We start from the raw sequence: 23,852 nt of genomic DNA, 5'->3' as shown, positions 1-23,852 counted from the left end.
TCTCTTAGAATTCCATACTAATTTATCTGTGATGTTTTTAAGTGTATCTTGTATAGATTTTTAAATGGTTGCTCAAGGTATCACATTAAATATACATCACTTATCATAGTCGACTGCTGTTTATTGGTGTTCAGGTGAAGTATAGCAATCTTTCCTTCCTTTATGTCTCTTTACCCTCACTCATGTATAGTATAATTAACTTACTTATTTTCTAATACATTGAGACAGTTTATAATGTATCATAAATTATTATATTTGTTTAACTGTCAAACATAATTTAGAAAATATAGAAGATGGAAACAATCTATAATATTTACCCACAATTTTTCTTTTTCTCTTATTCTTCCTTTCTGATGTTCTAAAATTTTTGGTTTATCAATTCCTTTCTGTTTGGAGAATTTTATTTAGCCATTCTTTAGGGCAACTCTGAGGGTGACAAATTATTTTAGTTTTTCTTAATCTGAGAATGTCTTTTTCCTTCATTTCTGAAAAATATTTTTGGCTGGGTAAAAATCTCTGAATTTGCCTTTCTTTTATTTTAGCATTTGGAAAAGGTTGTATTACTTCCTTCTGGCCTTCATGATTTTTAATGAGAAATCTGTTGTCATTTGAATTATTTTTCTCCTGTAGATAAGGTGTCATTTTTCTCTTCTTGCTTTCATGATATTTTTTATTTTGTAGTTTTCAGAATTTGACTATGATGTGCCTAGGTGGGATTTCTTTGGGCTTATTCTGTTTGGGATCTACTCAGCTTCTCAAATTTGTAAGCTTATGTTTTCTTGATAAATTCAGGACATTTTTAGCCATTCTTTATTTGAATACCTTTTCAGCCACACCATCTTTCTCCTTTCCTTCCAGGTGTTCAAGACATAAATGTTAAACTTTTGTTAAGTCCAAAAGGTTTCTGATTTTCTTTCTATTTTCTCTTTGTTGATCAGATTGGTTAATTTCCATTGTTTTATCTTCCAGTTCACTGATTCTTTCCTTTATCCTTTCCATTCTACTTTTGGGAACGTTTATTAATTTTTTTTTTTTTAAGTTTAGTTATTGTATATTTTAGTTCTAAAAATATCATTTTCTTCTTCTTTATATATTTTATTCCTTAGCTAATACTTTGTGTTTTTTTTTATTTGTTCCAACATATTCATAATTGGTGAAGTATTATAATTGTGGATCCTTTAAAATTGTTGCAAGATAATCCCAAAGTCTGTGTCTCAGTGTTGGCATCTGTTGATTGTCTTTTCTTATTCTAGTTGAGAATTTTCTAGTATCATGAATAATTTTTTCAATTGAATTCTGGAAATATTGGTTATTTTGAGCTTATTTAAATCTTTGGTGTAGCAGGCATTCTCTAACACCTTCTAGAAGGGAAAGAAAGGCAGCATATCATTACTGCCAAGTGTGGGTAAAAGTCCAGCTTGCCTACTTGATCCCCACTGACAGTGGCTCTGGGGTGCTCTTTGTTACTGCTGCGCAAGGGTAGAGGATCAGGCTTTTTACTATACATCCACTAATACCACTCTGTCTATGAGTAGGAGGGATTTCTCTTTACTTCTTTCATGGTCTACCTGACACTTTCAGCAGGGAGGAGGTTACTTTGTTACTAGTGAGTGTGGGAGAAAGTCTCGACTCTCTATTAGGCCTTCTCTGATATCAACTCAGCAGGGAGGGTGAGGGGCATCTCAATACCTCTGGGTGGGGTGAAAGCGAAGACTTCCCATGTGGTCTCCACTACTCCATTGACCCCACAGTAAAAGGTCACTCAGTGGAGGAGAAAGTGCCAGTTTTTTTTGGCCTTCACTGATGTTTTCCTGGCGGAAGGATGGGGGTGACTTGTTACAGTTTAGTGAAGGTAGGAGCCTAGTCAGTTTTCTTTGGTGGTGGAAGTGTGAAGGGGTTACAGTTTTTTGTTTTTGTTTTTTTCCTGTGGTGTTTGGCTGGTGTATAGTGGTTATTGTCTAATTGTTTTTCCTACCTGGTTTGTACCTCCTTATTTGGCTGGAAAGGGAAATTTTTTTAGGAAGTATTTTTGTGCCTATTGGTATTTCCAGGTGACTGGCTCCTTCAACACTTTGTCTGTGATGTATATGGCAAAACAAATAAGTAGATAATTCATTGCTCAGAAGTAGCCATCCTTCCAATTATGGAAACATTTCTTTGCTTCACATTTTAAATTGGTTTTCTTCTGTGCTTTCTCTTCCCTAGGGGCTTAAATTTTAGCATTCTTAGGTTTTCAAGGTCAGTTGCTATTTATCTGCTTTCCAGTTTTTCAAAATTTTCTGTTTAGCATCTTCCCTTAATTACCTTGTTTTTATGGATTCATTTAAAAATGTAATGTTAATTTATTAGGACATTGTGATGAATATGCATGTCATTTTTGAACTCCTCGCCTCAGGCAATCTTCCTGCCTCAGCCTTCCAAAGTGCTGTGATTATAAGCATGTGTCACTGCAGCCAACTATGCATGTTATTTTAAATGATCTGTTTTAAAGTACAATTCTTCAAAAGAAATTCCTCTGTGTGTTTGTTTATTTAAAATATTTTGAGTCTGCTGTCTCCAAGTCAATGTTTTCATGCATTGTTAAAGTCAGTGGTCATCAGGAGACAGAAACCATATCAGTTATTTTAATAGAGAGAATTCAATATAAGAATTATTGACTAGATATTTGGAACTAAAAATAGACAACAAAAAGAACATGATGATATGGAAATAGTAATTGCAGAAAGTAGCTACCATTCCTACAGTTGAGAGACTAAAAGTAAGACGATACAAGGATTAAAACTTAGACGGTTAGAGGAGGGGCTCATAAAACTGAAATCCTGAGAAGCATGCTTCTCAGGTGGTACTATCTCTGGGCTCAGAGGAGGGGTCTGTGAGGCTGGTATTTAGCCCACTGGGGAGTTGGCTGGTGGCTAGCTGTCCCTGAGAGTCTTTTGATGGCACATAATAAGGCTGGTTTTGCAAGTGTTGGACCACTGCAAAGTGGATTCAACCGATGCTAGGAGAACAAATTACTGTCAAGCCTTCAGTGAATCTTGAAAATATAATTGAATTCTAATATCTTCTCATGACCTCTACTTCTATCCCCCTTACTGACACCACCATCATCTCTTGCCTGGATTATTCCAAAAACTTCCTATTAGAATTCCTGGCTTCCACTGTTGTCCCTCTTTAGTCTATTCTTTTTTAAAAATATAAGCAGCCAGTGTAATCCTGCCAAATTTTAAGTCTGAGCATTTCACTGTACTGCTCAAAATTTTCCAGTGTCTTTTCATTTTACTCAGAGTAAAAACCAAAATCATCACAATACCCCACCAAGCCCTATATAGTTCCGCCTGCCTGCAGTTGTCACACACAGCTGTACCACTTCAGAGGGTGTCATTCATGTAGAAAATTATGTGTCACATGCCAACTCTAAGCCCACCACTCCTCCTTTTATCTTTCTGACTTTCCTTCCTATTACTTTTATTTCATTTATTCTGTCCCAATCCCGTTGGTCTGCTTGCTATTCCTCAAATATGCTAAATACACTTCAAGGCCATTGACCTTGCTGTTCTCTCTTATTCTCCTTTAGATATATGTATGGCTTCTTCTGTGCATTGTACAGATTTGGTTTTTACTTAAATGTATCATCTCAGTAATTCTTTCCCTGGCCTATTTAAAAATGCATCTAGTCTTTCTTCCTGTGGTCCCAATCCCTTTCCCCTACCTTATTTTTTTTTCATGGCACTTAATACCATATAACACACTATATGTTAACTTATTATGTATTTTCTTTCCTCCTCCCAATCTAACTATAGTACTAAAAAAAAGGTTTTTTTTGTTTTTGTTTTTGTTTTTGGTCTGGTTCATCAGTCGTGTGCTCTAATACCTGGAGCTGTGCATAATATATAGTAAGTGACCAATACATATTTTGTACTTTTGATTATAGAGAATAGTGTCTTAAATTACTATTTCCATTCTTTGTGAAGATTTGACCTGCCTTACAATAAATGAAAATGTATTTGTAATTTCAAATTCTAGAAAAGCATGAGAATCTGCATCAACATGCCAATTTGATATGGTTAAGACTTGGATTTTACAATATGGAAGTTAGATTGAATTGAAAATTACATGTGTTTGCAATAGTAAAGCTGTATCATATTGCCAAATTTAAATAATATTTATAATTGTGGAAGTTGCTATATCCACCATCTACCAGAATATAGAGCTACCATGGTCAATGTGAAACCCTTAAAACTGTTTTAGAAAAGAAGCTAAAATATTACCTATTGAAATACTTTCTGGGAGACTAGTTTTTGCACCTTTTAAAGAAAGTGGATATGCATGCAATTTTAGAATGCATTAGTAAAGAAAAAAAATTATGAAAAAAAATGTTCTGGACCAAAATATATATATATATATATATATATATATACCACTGAAATTTAGCATTTGACAAAGCTATGGCTTTGTACTGACTTTAATTTTTGGTCTTTAAGGATTACTAATAGAATGCAGTAAAAAGTTCCATTGCTCTCTTTTGGCAAAGACACACGTTTAAACAGAATGACAAAATGCAATACAAACTTCAAGGTGAACTTTAGAATTACTGGATATGCAGGAAGTTACCATGAATTGATGTGCCAAACTTGTTAGTATTCCCAGCCCAGTCTCTACATAAACAATGCTACCTCGTCTTGTGATTCTGGAGTTGTTTAATTGAAAATCTGCAGACTTTTTGTTCTGAACACAGCATAAGAAATAAAGGAGTCAGTGACCTATAGAATGCATTATCATTTTCCTCTTGATAATATCAAGCAAATGAAGCAGCACAAAGTGGAGGATAAAAAACAACCCATCTTTTGGGGGATCAGAAATAGGGAAAAAGATAATAAGCTCTAGAATGTATTCAGGACACCATGAATAAGGCATCATAAAGCCTCCAGCATGCTTAGGTGCGGCAATATTATGTGGCTTGTGCTAGCAATTTATGTTAAGCAAAAAATTAACATTGGACAATAAATGTCTTTTGGGTATTACCTTGTAACTACACTCACTATGTAACTTGCATTTCTTAAACTACCACTGGTTTGACAATGTTAATTTAATCAAAGAGAAATCCACTAGATATAAATGTATAATAGCTGAGAAACGAGATTATTATTGTTTTGGGAATATAGGAAGTAGGTAAAATTACAGCTGAGAGGGTTAATAGGTGACATCAAATATTCATTTTTTTACCTTGTTGTTCCCAAGTATAGGCAATTGTAAGTGTACTAACTGTATCAGTTTTTGCTGACATGGTTTAAATTTCACAATGCAAGAACTTTGTCTGGTTATGATAGAGATGTGGCTACACTTAGAAAATCAGAGTTTCATCTGACAGTAGAAAAGGCATAATCTGCTTGTCTTTCTCATGTTTACAAGAGGCTTTAGAAAAGGGTTGGGGCCAAAGAAGATTTAAAAAATCCTCTCTTTACTGCAGGGATTTTTATTCAATTCTGTGATGATTGGTGTACTTGTACATGGTCACTTCTCAGAATGTATTAGCGTTAGGGGCTGATAAAATAGTCAGTGGGAATTCTGTATCCTAACATCCCTTTTTAAAAATAATCAGTGGGAATTCTGTATCCTAACATCCCTTTTCAAGTTCATATTCAATTTAATAGCAGATAAAATTGGTCTTTTTCTTTAAATTTTTAGTTTAGCCTTATTCATTTTTTTTTAGTAGTAACTCATGTCCCATAATATAAAAATAAGTAAGAGTCTATATTTTTCTGTTAATTCATTTTTAAATTTCACTGACTGAATAGGAAAATACTTAGAGTTCTCACTCTTGAGGCCATACAGCCTTGTGTCTATTTTTGAGGAACTAGAAGTAGGAATAGGTGAAGATTACAATTGGGAGAGAGAAACCAACTGGGAGATGTCATTGGGCGGTGAGGGAGTGAGTGGAGTGAATTGCTTAGTTAAGGTGGCGGGGGCAACCTGAAAGTCAAAAGGGATAAATCTATGATTCAGGCTATCATGGGAATGGGAGTGAATTCAGAATAGAAGGAAAAAAAATAAAATGAGTCAAATCCAAACGAACCATCTGCAGCTACCACATAGTGAGGGTGTGTCCAAGAGGATTTGTGAGGGATGTAAATCTAGTTGGTAGTTCTCAACTGATCCATGAACAGATAGCTTTGTTCCTGTATGACTCTGAAGACATCCCTTGTATTTTTGATATCGCCTAGTGAAGTAACTGGGACTCCAGGCTCACCGTTTCATCCTTCGTCCACTCTGTTTCTGGGTGACTCAGGTCTCTTCATTGCTTTTCTGTGCCACCAGTGGGATTTATATCGCCGATTGACAGCAGCAGCTGCTTCAGAGTTTATTTTCTTGACCTTGCTCCTTGTGATGGTTCATTTAAGGTGTCAACTTGACTGGATTGAGGGATAGGTAGATGGAGGGCAAAGCATTGTTTCTAGGTGTCTGTGAGGGTGTTTCTAGAGGAGATGAACATGTGAGTCAGTGAACTGAGAGAGGAGGACTTGCCCTCACATTGGGGGTCTGGCTGGAACAAACCTGCAGAGGAAGGGGAGTTTTCTCTTCCTACTTTCTCTCTCCCTTTTAGAACAGGACACTTTTACTCCTCCTGCCTTTGGATGTCAGACTCCAGGTTCTTTGGCTTTTGAACTCTGAGACTTGAACCAGCAGCCTCTCAGGGGTTTCTTGGACCTGACTAGGGACTACATTGTAGGCTTTCCTGGTTCTGAGGCCTGAGACTTGGACTGATCCATGCTACCAGTATTTAGCCAATGCTGCTGGCATCTCCAGCTCTATAGCTTGCAGTTGTCCTATCGGGACTACTCCATCTCTGTGTGAGCTGATTCCCCCTAATATATCCCCTTCCATATATCCTGATTTTGTCTCTCTGGAGAACTCTGATCAATACGCTGCTCCTGTCCATTCCTTTGGCTACATACTCCAGCTCTGTCTTTTCTGAGAAGAGGGAGTTGTGTATACTCTGACCCATAGTGATGGCAAATTACTAGGTTCTTTGATGATTGCCGGCTCTTAGATTTCAATGTCTTTTGACTATTTTTTTTTGAAACAGGGTCTTGCTCTGTCTCCCAAGCTGGAGTGTGATCATAGCTTACCGTGGCCTCAACACCCTGAGCCCAGGTAGTCCTCCAGCCTCCCAAGTAGCTGGGACCACAGTCAAGTACTACCACACCTGGGTAATTTTATTATTTTTCGTAGAGGTGGGGTCACTGTATGTTGTCCAGGCTGGTCTTGAACTCCTGGACCTGACTCCAGACTTGGCCTCCCAAAGTGCTGAGATTACAGGTGTGAGCTACCATGCCCGGCCCCTTTTGACTATTTTAATACCTGCATTCTTTTGTATAGATTTTAGGATCAGTTTAATAAGTTAAAGAAAATCCTATGTAATTTTCTTTTCTTTTTTTTTTTTTTTTTGAGACGGAGTCTCGCTCCGCTGCCCAGGCTGGAGTGCAGTGGCCGGATCTCAGCTCACTGCAAGCTCCGCCTCCTGGGTTTACGCCATTCTCCTGCCTCAGCCTCCCGACTAGCTGGGACTACAGGCACCCGCCACCTCGCCCGGCTAGTTTTTGTATTTTTAGTAGAGACGGAGTTTCACCGTGTTAGCCAGGATGGTCTCGATCTCCTGACCTCGTGATCCGCCCGTCTTGGCCTCCCAAAGTGCTGGGATTACAGGCTTGAGCCACCGCGCCCGGCCAATCCTATGTAATTTTCATAGAAATTATCTGAACCCAAACTAGGGTGAGTCAATGGAGGTGAATGAGGTATTTTCCTCAGGTCCAAAATGTAAGGAGTTGCCAGAAATATTCAGTAATCAAGATAAATAATATATATACTATTTTTTTTTTTTTTGAGCTGGAGTCTCGCTCTGTTGCCCAGGCTGAAGTGCAGTGGCATGATTTTGGCTCACTGAAAGCTCTGCCTCCTGGGTTCGCATCATTCTCCTCCCTCAGCCTCTCAAGTAGCTGGGACTACAGGTGCCTGCAACCAGGTCTGGCTAATTTTTTTGTATTTTTAGTAGAGACAGGGTTTCACCATGTTAGCCAGGATGGTCTTGATCTCCTGACCTCATGATCTACCTGCCTTGGCCTCCCAAAGTGCTGGGATTACAGGCGTGAGCCACCATGCCTGGCTAATAAATAATATTTTAATGCAACATTTTAAAAATGAAATTTAATGCACAAAGTCTTTAAGTAACAATATATCAACAATTTTGAGAAAGACAGGATCGGTCATAGCATTGTGCTAAACCATATTGGAGGCAGAGGTGAAATGGAAAATCAGGACTGACCATGTCTTTTATTATATCCTGAAAATTTTTATATTTTGTTAATCAGTGACTTTTTGCATTAATTTTGATTTTTGAAAACAATGCATTAAAATATTGCTTATCTTGATGTCTGTATTTCTTGGTGGACTTTAAAATTTTGCACCCCAGCCAAGGCCCTCACTTACCTCACTCTCCTTACCCTAGGGCTGGTTCTGAAAAGTACAATATATTTATAGTTTTTTAAAGGAAAAATGTATATCTTTTATGACTTTAAGTTTCTCATTTATGAATATTATATTTACTTACATCTTTTATGTCCTGCAGTACTTTGTATTTTTTCCTTGAAGGTCTTGCATACTTAAAAATGTATTTCAAGTACCTTATGATAGATGTTTCTTGCTCTTTTGAGTGAGTTTTAGTTTTTGTTCTTTTTATAAAAGGTTATTTTTGCAGCTCATCCCTGTATCCATGCATCTCCTTCTTTCATTATATAAACAAATATTGATGCCATCTGTGTATCAGACATTGTTATAAGTGCTTTGATATAGCAATAAAGAAAACTAGTGAGGGAAGACCAAAAATAATCAAATAAGTCAATAAAAAGAAAAGGTCAAGTAATAAAAAGCATTATGAAAAAGTTAAAACAAGGTGAACTGACAGAAAATGATTAAGGTAGTGGCAAAGATTGGGTTGTCTGAGTGAGTTTCATGCAAGTTGTGACCTGAATGTCAAGAAGGAGGTGCTTATCTGAAGGTCTAAGAAACATGAGATAAAATCCACAGGATATTTGAGTAATATCAAGATGCAAGTTGACTGTCTACTTCCTTAGGTTTACTTTCTTCTCTAGAACTGGACACTGCTTTTTTTATTCTGTTTTTCTCTCATTTTACTTATTCATTATTCACTAAACCAAAAATATTAACAGTTTACTGTGCACCATTCCCAATTTTAGTGCTAAAACATCTTTGAAAATTAAACTATTGATAGGCTAGCAATGAAAAATGAGAAATTGAAATTTAATAAGTACCACTACAAGAATATAAACTATTTACTTGTAAATCTTACAAAATATATTCAAAATCTACATGCTGAGAACAAGAAAATACTGTTGAACAAAATCAAAGACCTAAATAAATGAAGGATAAGCCGTATTCATGTACTGGAAGACCCAGTGTTTTTCAGATCTTATTTCTTCCCAAATTGATCTATAGAGTCAATGAAATGACAATCAAAATTATGACAGGATGTTTTTATAGAAACTAACAAGCAGATTCTAGAATTTATGTGGAAAAACAAAGGGGGTGTAGTAGACAAAACAATTTTGAAAAAGAACCAAGTTGGAAGACATGAAAAGATTCTGAAATCATTAGTCATTAGGGAAATACAAATGATAACTACAATGAGATTTTTCTATTTATATATTAGAATGGCTAGGATTAAAGACAAACAAATAAAAAAACTGACATTATTAAGTCTTGGTGAGGATGTGGAATAACTCTTATACATTGCTGGTGAGGATGTAAAATAGTGCCACCATTTTGGAAAATAGTTTGGAAGTTTCTTATATAGTTTGACATAAACTTACTATATCATTCATCAGTCCTACTCTTAGCTACATGCACAAAAATCTGTATATGAATGTTACGAATGTTTATAACAGCTTTCTTTTTGGTAATTGCCCCAAAGTGGAAAGGACTCAAATGCTCCTCAATTTGGGACTAGTTAAGCAAATGGTGATATATCCATACAATGGAATATTCTTTAGCATTAAAAAGAAACAAATACACAAAACAAAATAGGCGTGTCTCAAGTACATTATGCTAAGAGAAAAAAGCCAGACTCAAATGGTTACATACTGTCTGACTTCGTTTATATGATATTCTGGACAAAGTAAAACTATAGAAACAGAAAACATTGGTGGTGGTTATAGTCTAGAGGTGGAGGAGGGTTTCTTTTTTTTCTTCTTTTCTTTACAATAAGTCATGGGGTATTTTTTGGAATGATGTAGGTGTCCTATATCTTTTTTTTTTTTTTTTTGAGATGGGGTCTTGTTCTGTCTCCCAGGCTGGGGTGCAGCAGGGTGATCTCAGCTCACTGAAACCTCTGCGTCCCGAGTTGGCCTCAGCCCCCCAGGTAGCTGGGATCACAGATGTGGGCCATCTCATCTGGCTAACTTTTCTATTTTTAGTAGAGATGAAGTTTCACCATGTTGGCCAGGCTGGTCTTGAGCTTCTGACCTCAGAAGTCCACCTGCCTTGACCTCCCAAAGTGCTGGGATTAGAGATGTGAGCCCCTGCTCCTGCCTCTTATATCTTGATTTGATTGTAGTGTTCGTTACATGACTATATATGTTCGTCAAAACTTTCAGGGTCAGTTTTACTGTATATAAGTTATGCCTTAATTTTCAAAAAACAAAAATAAATTATAGAGGTATTATAATATAGTTTTCTTGTTTTTTTTGTGTTATTTATGCAACAACCAACCACAATAAAATTTGGTGGTCTGTTAAACTTTATTTTTATTTTTTAATTTGTATAAATTTATGAGGTACAACTACAAGTTTGTTACATTCATAGGTTGCATGGGGGTTAACTCAGGGCTTTAGGGAGTATCTGTCTTGTGTTTCTAAGACCACCAGAGCGAGCACAAAAGAACCAGCAAGTAGGCAAAGGTCAGGCGCAAAATTGCACGTTTATTTTGGTAACCTAAGGTGTGCGGGAGAAGTCTGTCGGCCTCCAGCGAAGGAGGCCGGCAGAGTCCCCCCGTGGGGCTCTGGGACGGACTTCCCACAGTCCCGACATCCTGACAGGACTGGGGCTGTGAGAGGTCCGCGTGGCTCAATGGCGGAGAGCGGCTTTTCTAGGAGTGGGAGGGCAATAGGTGGGGCATGGGCGTGTCAGGGGCGTTCTGCAGGTGCGACCAGGTAAATCTTGGTCTCTTCAGATTGATGTCACCTGGCGCATGCCCAGTTGGTCTGCACCTTCCCAGGCGCCCGCTGCATTTTCCCGCACGCGGGAAGAGTTGGGGGTGGGGATGAAGAACCCGGAAGTGCACCATCTTGCCTCCGTTCGTCCAAACAGTATCCATCACGCAAATAATGTACATTATATCCATGAAGTAATTTCACGGCTGGGCGTGGTGGCTCACGCCTGTATTCCCAGCACTTTGGGAGGCCAAGACGAGCGGATCACGAGGTCAGAGGAGATCGAGAGGATCCTGGCTAACACGGTGAAACCCCCGTCTCTACTAAAAACACAAAAAATTAGCCGGGAGCGGTGGCAGGCGCCTGTAGTCCCAGCTACAAGCGAGGCTGAGGCAGGAGAATGGCGTGAACCTGGGAGGCGAAGCTTGCAGTGAGCCGAGATCGCGCTCTAGCCTGGGCGACACCGCACTCTAGCCTGGGCGACAGCGCGAGACTCCGTCTCAAAAAAATAAAAAAAAAAAAAGTAATTTATCGTCCTCCACCCCTCCCATCCTCTCACCCTTCTGAATCTCCATTGTCTATCATTCCACTCTGCACGTCTGTACACATTGTTTAGTACCCATTTATGATGACAAAATGCAATATTTGACTTTCTGTGTCTGGCTTGTTTTACTTATGATAATGACCTCTAGTTCTATCCATATTGTTGATTGCATTCTTTTTAATGGATGAATATTATTCTATTGTGTATGTTTACCACACTTTAATTCTCCACTGATGGACACTTAGGTTGATTCCATATATTTGCTGTTGCAAATAGTGCTGTAATAAACAAATGAGTGCAGGTATCTTTTTGATAAATTTATTTATTTTCCTTTTGGTATATATCTAGTAGTGAGAGTGCTGGATTGAATGATAGTCCTATTTCTAACTCTCTGAGAAATCTCCATACAGTTTTTCATAGAGGTTGTACTACTACAAATAGCGTACATTTCCACCAACAGTGTAGGAAATGTCCCTTTTCTCTGCAGCTTTGGCAACATCTGCTATTTTCTGTCTTTTTATTAATAGCCACTCTGACCGGGATGATTAGTGATGTTGAGCATTTTTTTTTTTAATATGTACTATTGCCATTTGTATGTCTTTTGTTAAAAAAAAAGTCCATTCATGTTCTTTGCCCACTCAAACTTCATTAAAAAAAAAATTGCTGCCTGAAATCCAAAGATTTGGGAACCATTGGCTTAGAACACTGCTTCTCAAAATGTGGTATCTAGACTAGCAGAATCAACGTTACCTGTGAGCTAGATAGAAATGTAAATCCTCTGGCCCCACCTACCAAATCAGAAACTTTGGGGTTGGGGCCCAGATGTCTGTTTTAACAAGTCTGCCAGGTGATTCTGAGGCACACTTAGGTTTGAGAGTCAACATAATGGTTCCTCTGCTTTATGTGGCTTAGTATAGTACAGGCTGAGGAATTAAAAAAAAAACAAACGAAAAAACCAAAATAAGTAAAAAAACCTACTTTTCAATTCTGGGTTTTTTTCATTGTGTCAACTATTTAATCCTTAGGGTTTGATTTTTTTCTTATCTCTAAAATGAGGATTTTAATATCTGCTTCCTAAGATTGTTGTTAGGGCATCAGTAGAGTAATGCCAGTAAAGTTCTTAGCACAGTCTGAAACACAGCAAAAACTCGGTGTGATCTGATTTACATTCTTGAACTTCTTGTTTGTTTTTTGATGTAGGCACAATCAAATTCCTTTTCAGCAGGCATTTCAAACTGTGACCTGGCTATTGCCATTGCAGTTATACGGGCAAGAAGCTCAACATTCTTCATTAGATGTTTCCCTTTTCCCTAGTGTTTTCCCCCAGACTTTCTATTTGTTCTTGCTTTTTCTTAGACTAAGAAAAAATGCTACTTGAGTAGAGAGACTGGTGTTTTGGAGGCTGAATATATTTCCATTTCACAGAACAATTATCTTTGTTTGCTTATTTATATTTTAGTTAATCATTACTTGGGCATTTGCAAAAGTTGAATTAAAAATCAATTTAAATGAAAAATTAGCTGACTAACCTAAGGCAGAACATTCGGTAGCAGATATGAATATGAAATCTTGTTCTTCTGATTAACAGTCTATTTCCATAATCACATTACAAGTTTAAAATGTAGTGTTATAGGTGAATGTGTGTGTGTGTGTGTTGAGAGAAGAATTTATTGAAAAAGGAAAGAGAGAACCATAGGGAAAGGAATATATAACTATCAAAGACAAGCAGGTAAAATTTAAAAAGTACTATCTCTTAATTTCTCAAATACAGGGAATTAATAATTTTGTACCAGTTTATCAAGTGGGAATTACTGATTTTCAGGGAAAATGACTTTTTTTTTTTTTTTTGCAGTTAGAGTTGAGAGGTACTTGATATTATCCTTCATTTTCTGTTTCCTGCAGGTGGTAAGAGTTGTTTAATTATTCATATGACTTAGTAATGCAACCACTTCTCAAATAGGACTGACCTGCCAGGATATTTCACTAGATCCTTTTCACTCAATATGCTGGGGATTTATCTCCTTTCTCTTGTTTGGGAAAGTAGCAAAATAGCAAATTTATTTCCTTTTTGGAATGTTGACTTGTATATCTACTTCAATTAAATTTGAAAGTAAAAGTGGAATCTTTTGCATTGATGACTTTTGATTCCACCTTGACCTGTTCCCCTTTGCATGGAAACTGCTATTGTGCTGTGATAATACTAATAGTAAATAAATACCAGTATATGGTTCCTAATTGAGATAGTATAATCAGCAACATATAAGGCCTATTTGAATAGAATTTGAGAGGGCAGTTGAGTCATTTTCCACACATGATATAAAGAAGCAGTCTTTAAAAATTTATTATTTTATTTTTCCCTGAGTTATTGGGGTATGGGTGGTATTTGGTTACATAAGTAAGTTCTTTCGTCATGATTTGTGAGATCCTGGTGTACCCATCACCTGAGCAGTATACACTGCACCATATATCTTGTCTTTTATCCCTCGGCCCCCTCCCACTCTTCAAGTCCGCAAAGTCCACCGTATCATTCTTATGCTGTTGCGTCCTCACAGCTTAGCTCCCACATATCAGTGAGAACATACGATATTTGGTTTTCCATTCCTGAGTTAAAGAAGCAATGTCTTTTGCAGAAGATTCAGCATATCACTTGGGCATATCATTTGTTTTTCCTTCTCCCAAAGGGAAAAAAACATATTAAAGAAATGGATATTTTCTCAACCATTTTGATCAATAATTGGGTAACTTACTACACATTAAGAGCTCTGTAAGAAAATATATTCTTCCTGTTTGATAGTGTGGTAGCCAAGAAGGAGAGCTGTTCAGATCTCCCTTTAAGAGAGAACTTGCTATTCTGCTACAGAGAGGGTGGGAAATTGACATCCTTCCTCTGCGGTATCTTCTGGATCCTCCTCAGCTTTTGTTCAAGCTGAGGGCACACTTTGTAAGTAGTCCACAGCAATGACAGCATCACAGAATTACCAGGGTCTGGTCATTTCTATTCAACATGAGATGAAACACCTCTAAAGGGCGATCTTTGCTTCAGAGTGCCCCACTGGGTTGGCTGAGATTTAGGCTGATCTGTTTGATTATCTGAGGCTCTCCCTGACCAATCTTGCTTTTTGCTTTACCTTTCACAGGCATTACTTCCCAATAAAACACTTGTACTTCTCACTTGTCATCTTGGCATATGCTTCCAGAAGGACCAATTGACACAGGGCTGATTGCTATAAAATTAAACAAGAAAAGAGTATTTGCCTTAAAGAATAAATTTCCCTTTCACCAGACTCCTTTCCATAGTTCCATCTCCTTCCCCACTCCAAATACATCTGCCTTGCATGCACATTTATTTTACGTAGTAAGATCTTGCAGTCAAGTGTGGTGATTAAGAGCACATTAGATGGCCAGGTGGGGTGGCTCACGCTTGTAATCCCAACACTTTGGGAGGCGAGGCGGGCAGATCACCAGGTCAGGAGATCGAGACCATCCTGGCTAACACAGTGAAACCGCATCTCTATAGGCGTGGTGGCGGCCGCCTGTAGTCCCAGGTACTCAGGAGACTGAGGCAGGAGAATGGCGTGAACCCAGGAGGTGGAGCTTGCAGTGAGCCAAGATGGCGCCACTGCACTCCAGCCTGGGGAACAAGAGCCAGACTCCGTCTCAAAAAAAAAAAAAAAAAAGATAAATAAAGAGCAGGTTAGAATCCAACTGCAGGGATAGCAGTCCTGATTCACGAGTTATTAGCTGTGTGATTGCAATAAGCCTCGGTTACCTCATTTGCAAAAGGGAAAGTAATGATGCCACTTTATGTGAATGTGAATATTAGCAAGAATAAATCAATTATTATACATAAAGCATTTAGTTTAGAAGAATATCTGCCACAAGTAAGTGCTATGTGAGTTGCTATTAGTAGTAGTATTATGACCCTGGACTTTGCTTTTTACACTTAGCAATATATAGTGGGAGTCTTTCTGCCCTTCTCATCTACTTTCTTTTGTGAGGAAACTGCACTTATTTAAAGTATAAAATTTAAGTTGGGCCGCATGGCACACACTTTTAATCCCAGCACTTCAGGAGGCCAACACAGGTAGATCACATGAGGCCAGGAGTTCGAGAACAGCCTGGCCAACATGGCATAACCCCGTCTGTACTAAAAATACAAAAATTAGCTGGGTGTGAGAGCATACACCTTGATCCCAGCTATGTGGGAGGCTGAGGCAGGAGAATCGCTTGAACCCAGGAGGCAGAGATTGCAGTGAGCCAAGATCATGCCACTGCACTCCAGCCTGGGCGAAAGAGTGAGACTCCATCTAAAAAAAAAAAAAAAAAAAATAAGAAAAACTCAAAAAAGTATAAAATTGGATTTGTTTTTGAAGAGATGGGGAGTGGAAGGGTAGTCTCTCACCATGTTGGCAGGGCTGGTCTCAAACTCCTGGGCTCAAGTAATCCTCCTGTCTGATCCTCCCACATAGCTGGGATTACAGGTGTGAGCTACCATACCTGGCCGAAATTTGGTGAGTTTTGATATAAGTATACACTTGTGAAGACATCACCACAATCAAGGCAGTGAACATATTCTTCACTCCTGAGGTTTTCTCATGTGCCTTTGTAATCCTTTACTTCCACTCTTCCTCACTCCTCCCTCCCAGGCAATGACTGATCTGCTTTGGTCATTATAGTGTAGTTTGGACTTCCTAGATTTTATATAAACAGAATTATATAGCATGCACTCTATTTTGACAGATTCTTTTGCTCAGCCTACTTATGTATTCATTCATAATTTTGCATGTATCAATAGTTCATTTTTTTCTGTTTCTGACTCCATTGTGTAGACATACAATGATTTGTTTATCCCTTCACCTGTTGATGGACATTTGGGTTATGTATTAGTCTGTTTGGGCTGTCATAACAAAATATCATTGACTAGGTAACTTAAAGGACCGAACCTGATAAGTCCAAGACCAAGGTCCTGGCAAATTTGGTTTCTGATGAGGGCTCTCTTCTTGACCTTCAGACAGCCGCTTTCTCACTATGTCTTTATATGGCCTTTCTTTGGCATGTGCACATGGAAGGGGAGAGATCTCTCTTCTTTTCCTCTTCTTATGAAACCATGTGAAGACAGGGGAAAGTAATGATACCACCTGATATAAATATTAGCAAGAATAAATGAATTATTATACATAAAATATAAACTTTTGTTTTTTATCTAAAAACTCTTGGGCTATCTAAAGGTTACAAGAACTTTCTCTTATGTTTTCTTAGATAAGTTTTGTTACAATTTTAGGTTTAGTATTTGTACCTGTGCACCATTTTTGGTTAATTTTTGTACATGGTATAATGTTTAGACCAAAGTTTATTCTTTTTTTGCTTATGGATATACAACTCTTCTACCACCATTTGTTGAACACACTCTTTTGTTCTACTAAGTTGTCTTTGCCCCTGTGCCTATCTTTACACCAATACCATATTGTCTGGATTCGTGCATCTTTATAATAAATCTTGAAATCAGAATGTTAGCCCTCTAATTTTGTTTTCCTTTTTAAAAGTTATTTTGGCTTAGAATGATGACTTTAAGGATGGGCGGCAAAGGGAGAATTTAGCTTACTGCATTATTTCTCAAAAAGAATCAAGTCTAATTAAAATGTCACTTTTGCAGGAGAGCTTCATTCTGGGTCTTGGATATGTAATTGTTGAGCAGAATGCTTCATTGCAGTGACATCTGTGGTGGTAGCAGGTGCTTGCTTGGCCACCAGCCTGTTGAGAAAATTTGTTGATACAAACAATGTAGTCGGTAGTCACTGACTCAAATGGCTGAGCGTAAGGTCTGAACTTCAACTTTCTGAAACACTTTCTGTCTTGTGGCAGGTTGGTGGGAAGCTCACAGATACTGTATGCTGTAGTCTTTAGCACCTTTAACAAGAAGATGCCACTAAATCCTCAATACCAGAGTTGCAGTGATGCTGCTTAGAACTTGCCATGTTAGGACATTATCGACTCCATTACTACTGCCACTGCTCAAAAGCCACACTACTGCAAATCGAGCAAACAAACCTCAAACTCAACCCTAAGTCAACACCCAGAGTTTGGAGGTCATAAAATTCTCTCAGAGCTTTGGTAGTGAATTGGTGGAAGTGAATTTGGTAGTGAATTGGTAGCGAATTGGTGGAAGTGGGGCAGGTGAGTCTCCTGAGAAGGCTGTTGTGGAGAGATTTGAGTTCCTACTGACAGTGCTGTCATTAAACAGCCAGCTGGAGGTAGCAGGGGTTGGCTAGAGAAAGCAAACCCAGCCACTAGTTTATTGGAAGAATGTTCTTAGGTTCACTTTCCTATACCATTTAGGAAGAGAGGATCAAAGATAATCTTAGAGGCTGGGCACTGGAATATTCCAGGTAAGACTGAAACCTGTCAAAGCATCTGGACAGGCAAGGACATCTGACAGTAGATGATTAATGAGCTAAAGATGGAGATAAGTAGGTGAGAAACAAGAACTGATTACAGCAAATGCATATGTATCTGGTGGGGAGGTTCATGGATCAATTAACACAGTCAGTGGATTTGATGTAGTTTGGTCAGGAAAAAAATATGCTTTATAAATTTTAAAGCATTTAAAGGATCTTGTTGCCTAACACCCCCCAAAATATGTAATTATATTCAAATTGATTCTACTAACAGCAAGTCCTGACTGGGAGCTGGGAGTATGGTGATGAATGATAAGTCTTGGACTTTTGTCTTTAAGGAACTGTATTGAAGGCCAAGGTGACTTTTGGTTCCTTTGTTCTTCGTGCAGCTGTGTGGAGCAACACTTGTGATTGAGGAATCTCATAGTTTTTCAGGGGCCCATTACTGGAGCTGGTCTTTATTGGAGAGTCAGACAGGAAGGGAGCAGAGCTCAACATGGAAAACCAGCCAAGTGCTTTCAGGCTCCTTTGCCTTCATTCCCCTCCTTCTTCCTCTAATGGCTTGCCTGGAAGTTGACAGCAAAAGAAAAAAAAAAAAAAGAAAAGAAAACAATCAAAAGTTAACATTATACACTGTTCAATATAACTCTCAGAGAAAACTCTTTTTGTTTAGTGTGAATAATTATTCCTTTTTGTTGTTGTTGTTGTTGCATTTAATGGCTTTGGCTTCTCAGTTTTAATGAGCTGCCAATTTTCACTCCTAGGGAGGAAGAAAAGAATGAAAGAAATATGTAAACAAAGAGGCAAACAAGTAAACACACAGGAAAAAGTAAAATGCTCAACATTTAGATTAGAGATGTTAGTTGATCACTGTGTTTGTGAACCAAAATTAGATGCACATCACATGTTTCTCAGATTTCGAGATGAAAATAATTTTATTTATAATAGAGAATTAAACCTTTGCCAAAAGACTGTCTAAAAGTGTTGGATATATTAGCAAAGGGCTGCCACCTCCTACTGATAGCTGATAATGATAAAGCCCTGGATATTTGCTGTAAGTCATTAGGTATGATTTGGATAAATCATATAAAATTGAAACTTACAAAAAATTCAATTGGCAAATCTCATAGACTTCTTTTTAGCCTAACCAAACTCCTGGAGAAAAGAACTATAATCCCTATTAAAATATAAATAATAATAAAAGCAACTATTGTCAGATGTAATAGAAATCTTCTTCTATAGATTATTACCCCAAGAAGTTCTTGCCTAATACTTATGAGGGAAGTGACATATTAGATGGAGAAACTCAGCAATGACTTGACCGAGGACACATGTTAAGCTTGTGTCATATAAACAATTAAGCTGCAGTTTACAGATTCCCATCCTGAAGGCTCAGTTGTACAATGAATGAAATCAGCAAGTCCGTCTATGCCAATTGACTCTCTTTCTTATCATAACTCTTTAAGTCTAGCATTATTAGTCTCACTTTTCTGAAGAGGGAATTGTGGCTTAAAGCAATGAAATAACTTGCTTAAGATCTGATGTTCACTAAGGTATAGAAAGAACTTTAAACTCATGATCAGCTTTCCTGAATTCTTTATCTTTCTTCTTGTCTGTTAAGTTTCAAGAACTCTGCATGGGGCAGATTTTATGTGAAGCCATTGTTGCTTTCAGTAGAGGACTCTGTTGTGTGTTCCCTGGCACATTTAAAAATATCCATCATTGAGATTGGCGTGGCCATGGCAGTTACTGAATCTCTCAGGCAAGCAAGGTCATAGATTTGCAAGGGAATGCTTTCGTCTTCTTCATTCTTGATTCCAAGGGCCAATGTATTCATAATATTTCATTTATTAAGGTCAGTCCAAATCCCACAAATAATGTAGAGAGAATATAAACAGATTTTATTGATGTGTGTTCTTTCTAGTTCAATTACTGGTAAATAAAATCCAAATACAGATAATCTAATACTATATCATGCTTAATATCTGACTTGCCTTTGTTTAAATTTAATACAAATATTTTAAAATTAAACTTTTGTAGAAATAAGATATACATATAATTGCTTTATATTTGAAACATCTACTCTTAAATATTATTACTTGCAATTGGCAGTTCACAGGTATGACAGTGCATTAAAGTAAGAATAATCAGTAACATTTCTTATTTTAGCCTTTAGGATACATATCCTGGAGTTGAAGCAAGTATTTTTGTTTCTATTTTCCTCGTTTGATTCAGGATCTTCATCAATCTCAAATTTTCTCTGTTGTAATTTCTCCATTTCCAATTTGACAGTACCAGTAAAATGACTTGCCATCAATTAAGCTGATTTTTAGATTGATGATAATATGATTTGGGGAATGTAGAGTGCTAGATACATAACAATAGCAATAAAAATAAAAAGAATATTAAGTTTGTTTCAAATAAAGGAAACGTCTGTATAATTGTTCATTACTGGTAATTTATATTTAAAAATTAGAGGTAGAAAACACTAAAGACACTAAATACTGGTTGTGTTCAAATCCACTTGTTCTGTTTCTGCAGTATAGAATATCCCTTTATCAAGTGTTTCTTCTGTCTCTTTCTCTGTCTCTCTGTGTATATATACATGTATATGTTAGATAACTGATAAAAACAAAGAATAAATAAAATTTAATTTTAATAATGAACTAAAAGAGTCAGAGAAAATTAAAATTTTATTAATAATTGGAGAAAATTAATTCACATAGAAAGTCAATTATACATTATATACTATTATGTTTGCTTTCATAATTATCATTAGGTTAAGTAATATTTTCAATGTCCCACTCTGTCCCATTCAAAGATCTCAATATCAGGTATAGGCAAGTTCATAGTAACGAAAGGTTAATGGCATTTTTAATCACTGAGTTATGCATGTAGAATGATGTATGTGTATTTACCATATGTCTGCTATTTAGAAGAGTCTTTTCAAATGCCCAGTATAAGTACATGTAAATTATAGAAAACAAAGTCAATTTTTTGTAAATTATAATCAATGAAGAATCATTATATTTCTTTTACTAGGTAAAGGGCATCTCAGGATAGAAAAAGGTGCTTAGGCTCCACCATTTTTTTAGCTATTTAACCAAATGTTATCACCTGGAATTAACAAAATCTACATGCCTTTTTATTTTGTGATTATTAAAAATAAGGCATTACTTAATTACAACTAAGTGATCTCTGACAAAGTCAACAGAAATAAACAATAGGAAAAGGACACTGTATTCAGGAAATGGGGCTGGGAAAACTGAATAGCCATATGCAAAAGAATGAAACTGGACCCATATCTCTTACCATATACAAAAATTACACAAGATGGATTAAAGACTTAACTGTAAGATCTGAAACTGTAAAAATCCTAGAAGAAAACCTAGGAATAACTATTCTGGACATTGGCCTATGTGAAGAATTTATGACAAAGTTCTCTAAAATAAATGCACCAAATACAAGAAAAATATAAATGGAACTTAATTAAACTAAAAGTTTCTGCACAGCAAAATAAATAATCAACAGAGTAAAGAGACAGCCTACAAAATGGGAGAAAATATTTGCAAACTATGCATGTGACGAAGGACTAATATCCAGAATCTATGAGAAACTCAAATAACTCAACAAAAAAGAAAAGCAACCCCATTTAAAAGTGGACAAAGGGAATGAACAGAAATTTCTCAAAAGAAGATATACAATTAGCCAACAAACATATGAAAAAATGCTCAACATCACTAATTGTATTAGTTTGTGTTCATGCTGCTGATAAAAGACATACCCGAGACTGGGCAATTTACAAAAGAAAGAGATTTAGTGGACTTAGAGTTCCAAGGGGCTGGGAAGGCCTCAAAATCATGGCAGAAGGCAAAGGTGCAAGTCACGTCTTACATGGATGGCAGCAGGCAAAAAGAGAGCTTGTGCAGGGAAACTCCCCCTTTTAAAACCATCACATCTCATGAGACTCATTCACTGTCATGAGAACAGCATGGGAAAGACCTGCTGCCATTATTCAATGACCTCCCATCGGGTCCCTCCCACAACATGTGGGAGTTCAAGATGAGATTTGGGTGGGGACACATCCAAACCATATCATTCCGCCCCTGGCCCCTCCCAAATCTCATGTCCTCACATTTCAAAACCAATTATGCCTGCCCAACAGTGCCCTAAAGTCTTCACGCACTTCAGGATTAGTTCAAATATGCGCAGTCCAAAGTCTCATCTGAAACAAAGCAAGACCCTTACACTTATGAGCCTGTAAAATCAAAAGCAAGTTAGTTACTTCCTAGATAAACTGGGGGTACAGACAATGGGTAAATACAGCCATTCCAAATGGGAGAAATTGGCCAAAACAAAGGGGCTACAGGCCCCATGCTAGTCTGAAATACAGCAGGTCAGTCAAATCATAAAGCTCTAAAATGATCTCCTTTGACTCCATGTTTCACATCCAGGTCACACTGATGCAAGAGGTGGGTTTCCATGGTCTTGGGCAGTTCCACCCCATGGCTCTGCAGGGTACAGCCTCCCTCCCGGCTGCTTTAATGGGCTGGTGTTGAGTGTCTATAGCTTTTCCAGGTGAACGGTGTAAGCTGTTGATGGATCTACCATCCTGGGGTCTGGAGGACAGGGGCCCTCTTCTCATAGTTCCAGTATGTAGTGGAACTATGGGCATGTAGTGGAACTATTTTTCCTTCCTAGGCTTCAGAATCTGTGATGGGAGGGGCTGACATGAAGACCTCTGACATGCCCTGGAGATAGTGCCCATAGTTCCACTACATAGTTCCAGTAGGCAGTGCCCCAGTAGGAACCCTGTGTGTGGGCTCTGACCCCACATTTCCCTTCTGCATTGCCCTATCAGACGTTCTCCATGAAGGCTCTGGCCCTATAGCACACTTCTGCCTGGGCCTCCAGGTGTTTCCATACATCCTCTGAAATCTAAGTAGAGGTTCCTAAACCCCAGTTCTTGACTTTTGTGTACCCATGGGCTCAACACCACATGGAAACTGCCAAGGCTTGGAGCTTGCACCCTCTGAAGCCATGGCGGAACTCTATGTTGGCCCCTTTCAGCCACAGCTGGAATGGCTGGAATGCAGGGCCCCAAGTCCCTAGGCTGCACACAGCATGGGTACCCTGAGCCTAGCCCATGAAAATATTTTTTCTTCCTAGGCTTCAGAATCTGTGATGGGAGGGGCTGACGTGAAGACCTCTGACATGCCCTGGAGATATTTTCCCCATTGTCTTGGTGATTACCATTTGACTCCTGTCACACATGCAAATTTCTGCAGCCAGCTTGAATTTCTCAGAAAAAGGGATTTTCTTTTCTATCACATTGTCAGGCTGCAAATTTTCCCAACTTTATGCTTTCCTTCTCTTATAAAACTAAATGCCTTTAACAGCACTAAAGTCACCTCTTGAATGCTTTGCCGCTTAGAAAATTTTTCTGCCACATACCGTAATTCATCCCTCTCAAGTTCAAAGTTCCACACATCTCTAGAGCAGGGCAAAATGCTGCCAGTCTCTTTGCTAAAACATAACAAGAGTCACCTTTGCTTCAGTTCCCAACAAGTTCTTCATTTCCATCTGATACCACCTCAGTCTGGATTTCATTGTCCATATCATTATCAGCATTTTGATCAAAACCATTCAACAAGTCTCTAGGGAGCTGCAAACTTTCCCACATTTTCCTGT

Source organism: Piliocolobus tephrosceles, unplaced genomic scaffold (genome assembly GCF_002776525.5).
Source record: "Piliocolobus tephrosceles isolate RC106 unplaced genomic scaffold, ASM277652v3 unscaffolded_20, whole genome shotgun sequence".
NCBI classification, from domain to species: domain Eukaryota; kingdom Metazoa; phylum Chordata; class Mammalia; order Primates; family Cercopithecidae; genus Piliocolobus; species Piliocolobus tephrosceles.
The sequence above is the reverse complement of the archived record's forward strand: the minus strand, read 5'-3'. Positions refer to the sequence as shown.